This window comes from Cinclus cinclus, chromosome 1 (assembly GCF_963662255.1).
Source record: "Cinclus cinclus chromosome 1, bCinCin1.1, whole genome shotgun sequence".
Lineage (NCBI taxonomy): Eukaryota > Metazoa > Chordata > Aves > Passeriformes > Cinclidae > Cinclus > Cinclus cinclus.
In genome coordinates, this window is record NC_085046.1 from 130,992,672 (window position 1) to 131,001,500 (window position 8,829).

Genomic DNA, 8,829 nt, shown 5'->3' on the forward strand with positions numbered 1-8,829 from the left:
TCCCTGTATTTAGAGGAGAGATGAAAAAACAAGGATTAGAATCACAACTATCACTGTTGGTTCTGAAAGATCACAGCACTCTAGCGACCTGTTATTCCTACCATCTTTTCCACACCATCTGACCCAATACCTCTTTCTCTCAGCTTTTTCTAGCCTTTACATCCTTCTTATCTTAACAAGCCTGGAATTTCCTTCTGGTCAAGGACTATCTTTGTTACACTTAATCAGTGCAGAGAATGGCCTTTGCACTCCCCTGCTCAGCCAAGGGAAGTAGGCTATGTGCATGTGTCTATGCATGTGTAGAAACTACCAAAACTCAAGGTGACAACTAAGTAAATATGCAAGTTCTTCTATAAAGCTTAGCAATAGGCTTACAACATTGCAAACTTTTCTGTTTTCTCTACCTTACATCTTCTGCACAGGTGATAAGGTCAAGTACAAATCCAATACAGTTAATTAAAAGAAAGATTTCTCACTGTTTTTTGAACCATTTAGACTGACAGCAGAAATTAAATCACTGTGCCTAAACAACTCAAGATATTCTCAAAATCTGAGGGTTCTCAGAGAAGTATGCATATTTATAGTATAAGGCATCTGAATATTTCAGGGAGCAGAGCTGCACAGTGAGTGACAGCCAACACTGATTATATAGAAGTTGAAGGGCATGGCAAAGACTACAGTTAAGGTGAAAACATTTGAATTTTTTATCAGATGTATTTCTGTAAGAAAAAAAAAAAGCCTCCAAACCAGATTACCAGATTCACGCTTCAGTTATTACCTATGTACAAGAAGACACCAAGGATTTCCTTCTGTTCTCTGCCGCTTAAGTGACTGCACAGTGAGAAGAGAGAGAACTTCCTATTTTCCTCTGACAGAGGAAAAAGAAGCAGATTATCTCCAACCAAAACCACTCCCCAAACATGCAACTATTCCCACTTCTTGGAAGCTTGACTGTAGAAGAGGAATGTTTTTAACTTTTGGTGAACTGCATCTGTATCAGAAGAATGAGAAGGCATTTCTTATGTGACACCAGTGCTGCAAATCTGCATGCAAAGCTACTGCCAGCACTCTTTCTTTCCTCAGTATATCCCAACTGCCCCCCCAGAAAGGTGAGAATGGGTTTCTATGACCTTACCAAAAGATAAAATCAGAAACTGGATACTAAAACTAAGTCCAAAGGTAGAAACAAAGGCATGTAAAGATTAATGCCTCTGTTTATAAGAGCTAAGCAGTCTACACACCCCTTAGAGACTGGCACAAATCCAAACACGTGCTGTAGTCTCCGGAAGGGGATCACTGAGCTGCTTGGGAAGTGTCAGGGGACGCTCACCAGCAGTGGAAACAGGAATCCCTCTCCAAAGAGGAAGCACAGAAATAGGCACAGGCTGTCCATGTCACCAGAGCAATGCATGCAGCAGTCCCACTGCTGCAGACCACCACAGGTAGCTGTTACCTATGGACTTCCAGGCAGCCAAAACAACACCACTCAGTTTGGACTACTACCCAGTATGGCAGTACTCCACAAGAATACTACCTTCTGCAAGTGCAAAAATTAAAGACAAGAGAAAAAAAAAAAGGAAAAAAAAACCCAACCCCACACAAAAACCCCAACCAAAAAACATGTACATCTTCTGGGTTTGATAAAAAGAGGTCTTACATTTGTGCCCCTAGAGTTTTTTAGAATTAAAAAGCCACCATATTCCATTTTTCCAATGCTGAATTATCACTGCTTTCTTCTTTCTTCTTTTAATAAAGGAAAATCTTACCACTGTGAACATATTAAAAAAAAAAAATCTTAGCTTACTCTCAGAGTCTAAATACTTCAAGAACATAACATACTCTTCCTTCCCTCCTAAGGGAACACTTTTAGTCAAAAAACACAATCTATCTTGGATGCTTTACCTGCTCCTGTTCTCAAAACAAATTTAATAATTTTGCAGCCGCTGTTTCTCATTAAATGAACTAAAACATTCACTGATCTAAAAAAAAAAAAGGTGAAACTGAAAAAAACCTGCTCCCTAATTTTAACAGAAGAAGACATCCTTCCTTCCAGGATCTTGGTATTAAGTTGTATCACAGACAGACACAGCTGATAGACCATGTCTGAAATATACTACATATACAGTCCAATGCTGACAATTAAATTTATGTGTTTAGAACTGCAAAAATAACCTTAAAAGCATTTTTATAACTGGATAATTACTAACATTGGTATGTTCACACAGGTACTACGAGGACATTGGAAAGTGCCAACCTCCTAAATCAGGAGAGTTCATGAACAAAATGAACAGCAAGCAAAGCATTAATTTCAGGCAAAAAGTCTGTTGTTGCTTGTTTTGGTGGGGGGAGTTGTGTTTTTGTTTGTTTTTAAAAATAAAACAGAAAAAGGTAGGAAGTAAACACAGCAACACAGCCAAGTCTATGACTACAAGCCTTCCCCTCCTCCCTTTCTCTGGAGAGGAAAGAATGTGTTATTACAGCATTTCTGCCAGTTCCAACAGATGTACAAAATCAAGAAACAGCAGTTCTGGTGATGAACCAGTTGTACTTTTTCTTTTTAAATAAACAAAGATTCTCCCATGCTTTAAAAAAAAAGAGACCACTACATCCCATAGTTCTCTCTGCATAATGGGATCTGATAAGCAGTCTCTCTAAAATAGCAGATTGCTCTTCTAAGGAAAATTTAGTTAAACTTTGATAGGATTTTTGAAAGTGTAAATTGCTAGTTATTCCAGACAATCATTACTTGTGCTCTTTAGATTTAAATGCATGAAACTAGTTTTTAAAGCCAAGCTCTTCCTTATATAGTAATTCTGGGCTGACATTCTAGGGACATTTCAAGATGACTTTGCCCAAGTGAAAAGATTCAGCAGATGATTAATTAGAGAAAAAAATGAAGACACATGTTGCAGTGCTAATAATGACCCGAGCTGTACAAAAATCATAAAAGCTTTACTAGCGCAATCTGGAGCACTGGCCAGTTCTCATGTTGCCCAACCCAAGACAGCATCTGCATGTTTCTGCTGACAAGAAGAAAATACTTGATTCTGTACAGCCAGAGAACAGAATGCCCATATTATTCCAGTAACAACGAGTCCACACGAAGGGGATATGCTGTGTGCAAACTGAAGGTCTGAAATCCAACTACTTGAAATGAGCTGAGACACACAAACTATGGTAATATTAAACAATCTGATTTTGAGGCAACATACATTGCAAGTTTTGCATTACGCCCGCTGACCAGTATGAACTCTGTCAACACACAGAAGAAACTAATATGGGCACAGCAAACGGACAGAAAAAACAGAGAGCAAAACCTAAAATTTTTAAGTTTACCACTGTTCTCAACATTTCCTCAAAAGCACTTACCGATGACAGAAAAAACGTATTTCTGGCTTCCCGCCATGCCCAAAGCCCTACCACAAATCCAAATTCCAGCCGTGCTTTGCATTCTGCTCGTGCCACAGACTTACCACAAAACACCAGTTGCCACAGCACAAACACACCTTGTCATCTGAAGATGCATAAATGATATTTACAGTTGCAACTCACCCAAAGCTCAGTGTTAATCTGCTATCTGTTCCTTCTGCAACCCTGCCTAAACTATTTGCTCTATCTTCTAATACGGCTCTCCATGGCACAATCTTTGCTTTTCTCATCAGTTTCAAAACACTTTGGTAATGCCCTAAAATGCGGCTGAGAATAACCCTGCTGATTTTGCAAGAGTGACAAATGCCTACCTCCACAAGCCAGCCAGCTGCTGGGGTAGATTAGCTCTCTCATGCTCCTAACTGTCCTCCAAATACATCACAGGCACAAGCTCAGCATGCTGGCTGCTCTTCCATTACATGCTCAGTCTGGCGTACAGGGGCAAAAAAATCAGTCTGCCATCAGGACAAACAGCTTCACACATGTTCACAAAACAAAGGCAGGTTTAAACATCAGTGTAGGAAAGGAGAAAACCCACCATAAACATAGATGTAACTACATCCTCACTAAAACACCTTCAATATTCCCTGGTGTAATTGGTGCTTACATGCAAACCTAGACTTTTGTTCCAAACAAACTCTCTTCATCTTAGGCATCTGCTCCTCCAATGATTTAAACCAAGCACCAACTCTGTTAGTTACTTCTTGATTAAACCTGACTCTTAATAGCTCCCTTTCTGACATCTGCAATTCCCATCATCCATACTCTCTAGCTGCTTTCTGAAACGCACTGATCCAGTTTAAAGAGAGCTGTAAAAAAACCCAAGAAACCTTCAGAGCTTGAATTTCAACCACCATCACAGATAATTTCTGCTTCTCTCTTCCAATGAGCAACTCCTGGCAATCACACAGCACCCTAAAATTTCTAAGCTGTGATATTCTTAACACGGAGGTATCTCTAATCATCTAAAAGAGGAAACAAAATTTGCCTTTTCATTTAATGCATGGTCTGAGAACTATAAACATAGTGGAATAAAATGTAAAACAAAATTATGCCAAAGCTGAAGCTACTAAATAAAATACCAACTCACAGGATTTTAAAACGGCAAACAAGACCCTCCTTTCAATGGCCATTCTTTAAATGTGAGCTTATTCCACAGCAGTTTTTAAAACCGGGGGAAAAATACAAATTTTTTCCATGAGGATTTCTAAAAGAATATATCCCTACTTGCTTTACACATGCCTCAGGTTCAAGTACACATCTGGCATTGCTGAGTTAAGAGTGATGAACAGCCTGGAAAAGTTTCATGCCTTAGACAACTTTAAATTTTGACATCTATGTGCTTCTGCAATACTCTGTTCCCATTAAAAACATCTCACCATAGTCATGTCACTGCACATGGTATCAGGGCATGTTAGGACTGTTACTTGGTTTTATTACAGATGATTTAGTACAAGCAGAACCAACACTTTGCAACTTGGAAGTAAACAGATGGAAATTATGTTGAAACAACAAAGGTTCTGGCAGAACCTTTATATGCACTAAGATGAAAAATAAAATCCTTTAATGGTAACATAATGCAGCATATTGTGTTAGGCAAATGCATATTGTGTAGGTGAAATGCTTAACTGCAACAATTAGCAGAGTACCTTTATGACTCCTCAGTTTATTTCACTTCATAATCTAAGATCAAGAAGAGCAACATTTTCCATGTAGTGTTTCAAAGACTGTAAAGAGACTTCAAAATTAATTTCTGTGACATTTTTGATTGTCTTCTAACTTTGATTTCTAATAAAAGGTGAAATAAAGGGTAGATAGTATTTGGATTAAACTGAACAGTTAATTCTACAAATGAAAATTATCAAATTTGTATCAGAAGATTTCTCAAGTTTTTAACACAAACTCAGACATACAGATACTTATCAAACACTGGCCGTGATTTCTTACAGTATGACATACAGGATGATAAAAAAAGTCATCGAAGCCTCTTAAATAATTCACTTAAACTGAACTGTGCAAAACTACTTTAAATATATGCTCATGTAAATTTTACCTCATTAAGAGTTTTCTCCTTCGAAAAGGGCACCAATACGGTAATTTACATGTTATGGAAGTAAGTGTCTTACCTTACAGACACTTTTGCAGGAAATTATCTTTTACTTTCCATCCTGCTTTGTTCAAAGAGCCACATCTGTGAATGCTTTTCTTAAAGCATGAAGAACATTCATTACAAAAATTACTGGAGTTGCTCCTACTAGTTGTAAATCCTTTCCAGAGTGAAAATCACTTGATCATTTAGTTAATTACATCTAATTTTGTTATGCTTACAATGGACTGCTGATAGCTGCAGAGGCTATTATTCCAAAAACAGAATTCCCAAATCCACAATGAACTCAAGTTTTTCAAAACCTTTAGAAATCTGCTATGTTAAGACTTAAACTTCACATATCTTTAAATTACACAAAAACAGCTTCAGTGAAATAATACCACTTCTTTAATTTATGTAAATCCAAAAGACTGGGAGCAGACTTCCTAGCAAGTACCATACCAAGCATTCACTCACTAATTTCACACTGGAGTTCACAGTGGGCTCAGCAAAGGTGCTGACAAGATCTGGGACATGCCTATATCAGCACAGTAAGCAGAACAGGGCAGGGCCCTTATCCCCAGTTTGAGAGGATGTCAAACCCTCTGGAATAAGCCATCTTGGCACATGTAGACCATCAGATCATTGCCAAGTGAGGAAAAAGGGGTCTTCTAGGAGCAACAGGAGTTGCGTTAACATAGGGAAGTTTCTACAACGCAGTCAGTTTACTTTAGGGAAAGTCTTCTAATAATTAGTCTCTCCTGCCTTCTTATAGGGAGATCTAGGTTAGATGTTAGGAAGAAATTCTTTACTCATAGCACAGTGAGGTACTGGCACAGATTGCCCAGAGAAGCTATGGATGTCCCACTCCTGGAAGTGTTCTAGGCCAGGCTGGACAGGACCCTGATCAGCCTCATCTAGTGGGTGTATCCCTGCAGGGATATCCTTGCAGGGCAGGGCAGTTGGAACAAGATTATCTTTAATGTCCCTTTCAGCCCACATAATTTTATGATTCAATGTTATTAAAATCTTTGATATTCATGGATACTATTCTACAAGAATTAACAGAAAAGCAGTTGTGAGGCAGAGATTAAATTACCTCTACTGCACTGTTACCATGTCTCAGTTTGTTCTGACTGCGCTTTATTTTTCCTTAAGGTCCTGTGTCAATTATCTGGAAATTCTATTTTCACTTACAGAACAAAGCAACATTGTTTGTAAAACAATGACACAAACAGACTGACTATGAACCCACTTGGGCTCCAGGACTGAGAGAGTCAGACTGACCGGGCATGAAAATCAAAAGACTGACAGTATTTAAAATACAGAGAAGCCTACAGAACTGTCAAAAGTGAACTGATATACAATGTTCTGTTTTAAAATTCACAATGGTATGTAGCACATGACAAGCCAACCCTGACAGCTAGAAAAATCTTCAATGGCTTATTAAAAAAAAAAAAAAAGTTATGCTTCTTCCTCAGAAATGTATGAGCAATACATCCTGTATCATGTGTCCATGACAGCTGCTATTAGGAAAGGAAGTCTAGCAAGCTGCTCAACTCATTCTGAAAGTTTCTGAACAAATGACTGGCAAAACTGTTTCTCTTGCAGATAATGCCTGTAAAGAAGAGAGTATACTCATAATGCCTCCCTTGATATGGTGGGAAAAGGGAAAGAATTCCTTAAATTCTAAAAATATTAATTTTCCAAACCGGCAGCATTAAATCTGAGCATATTGTGTCCAGTGCTCAACCAAAGCTAAGAATTCAGTGGAAAGATGCTTTCTATTTGTGCATCTGCAGGCCTGTGTCTGTTGCAAATAAGACTATTTGTAATTTTCCCTTATCTAACTCAGCAGAGCAATCTTAGTTCAACCATGCACTCGCCTGCGTGTCAAAAGCTTCTCCTGTGCACTGCAGCGCCTTCTGCAAACAAATGTACACCAATCTCTGCCAAGAGGAAACCAAAGTCTTGGAAACACTAAAGGGAAAAAAACCCACAACAAAACCAAGAAGGAAGCAAAACAAAAATCACCAAAATGTTTAACTATTTTAATCCTTTAATCATTAAAGTCCTCACATTAGGAAAATGCTTTTCTTGCAGAGGTAACTGGATTCTCTTAGTGCAATGATGGGCATGTATTTTCACTTCTAAATATTGTGGGGAGATTTATTTTTATGTATCCATATATATATATATGTATAGATATATAAGTAATGTTCTAAAATATTTGACTAGTTAGAGGTCTGAAAAGTGAAAGCAACACTAAGGGATTTAAAAACTGCACAAGCTGCCTCTGCTATGTACCAAAAAAAAAAAAAAGGTTTAATCTAACAGTATTAATACTTTTGTTCCTGCAGCTGCTTTTTATTCTACACTATACATTGCAAAATAATCAGAGTAAAGACATACACCAGTGAAATAACAAAAGATAGTTTTTTGTTTCCTGCAGTGTCACCAATCCTGCCAGTGGAAAACACTGCAATACTCTGGAATGCTGATATCATTCCTACAGAAAATTGTTCCAAAATGAAAATAACCAATACTAACAAATTTCCAGAATAAGCAGATTTAATTTCAGGTCTATAATTCTGCCTGGTCAAACAGTAATGGCTGCATACTGAATTTGGACAAGCTTTTGTTTTCAAGTAGGCTTACAAGTTTTCCCCACTATAAAAACAAACCAAATAAAGTGTACCAAGATACAAGGTGGGACAAATACTGTAGTAGAGGGATCTGGAACCATGAGCAGGAGATTCTAGAGAGAGCACATAGAATTTGAACAGCATACCAGAGACAGCAGCTTGAGGGGACATATGAGAGGTTACAGATTGCCGTTCCTGGCTCCTAATGATTTTTAAATTCAGCAAGAGCCAGAGTTTCTGTCTTGTGCTGGGGCAAGATATTATTGACTGTCTGACTGGCAGCATCTTCCAGTTCTGTTTTATCTCTGGCATAATCAACCTCTACTTTGGAGGCAGGGGAGACAAAGAAAAAATATAGATAAACATTCCAAACACCAATATTCCCCCCACCCACTGATTTTGAGATGGCTTTGCCTCCAACTAAGAAATGCTGGAAGCTACTAATGGATTACTTTTTGAAACATTTGGTGCTATTTCACCATTTTAAAAAACACTGCATATACAGATACTGTTTGCATAAAACTTTTAAAGTAAACTAACTAACAGGGAGTTAGAGTTACCAAAAAGTTAGTAAGAGTTTTGAATTTTTCCAGCAACATCAAGTTAGGCTGGCTAATGAGACCTTACCATGGGGATAAGAACTTGGTCCCAGTTTCTGAAAGTCACTGA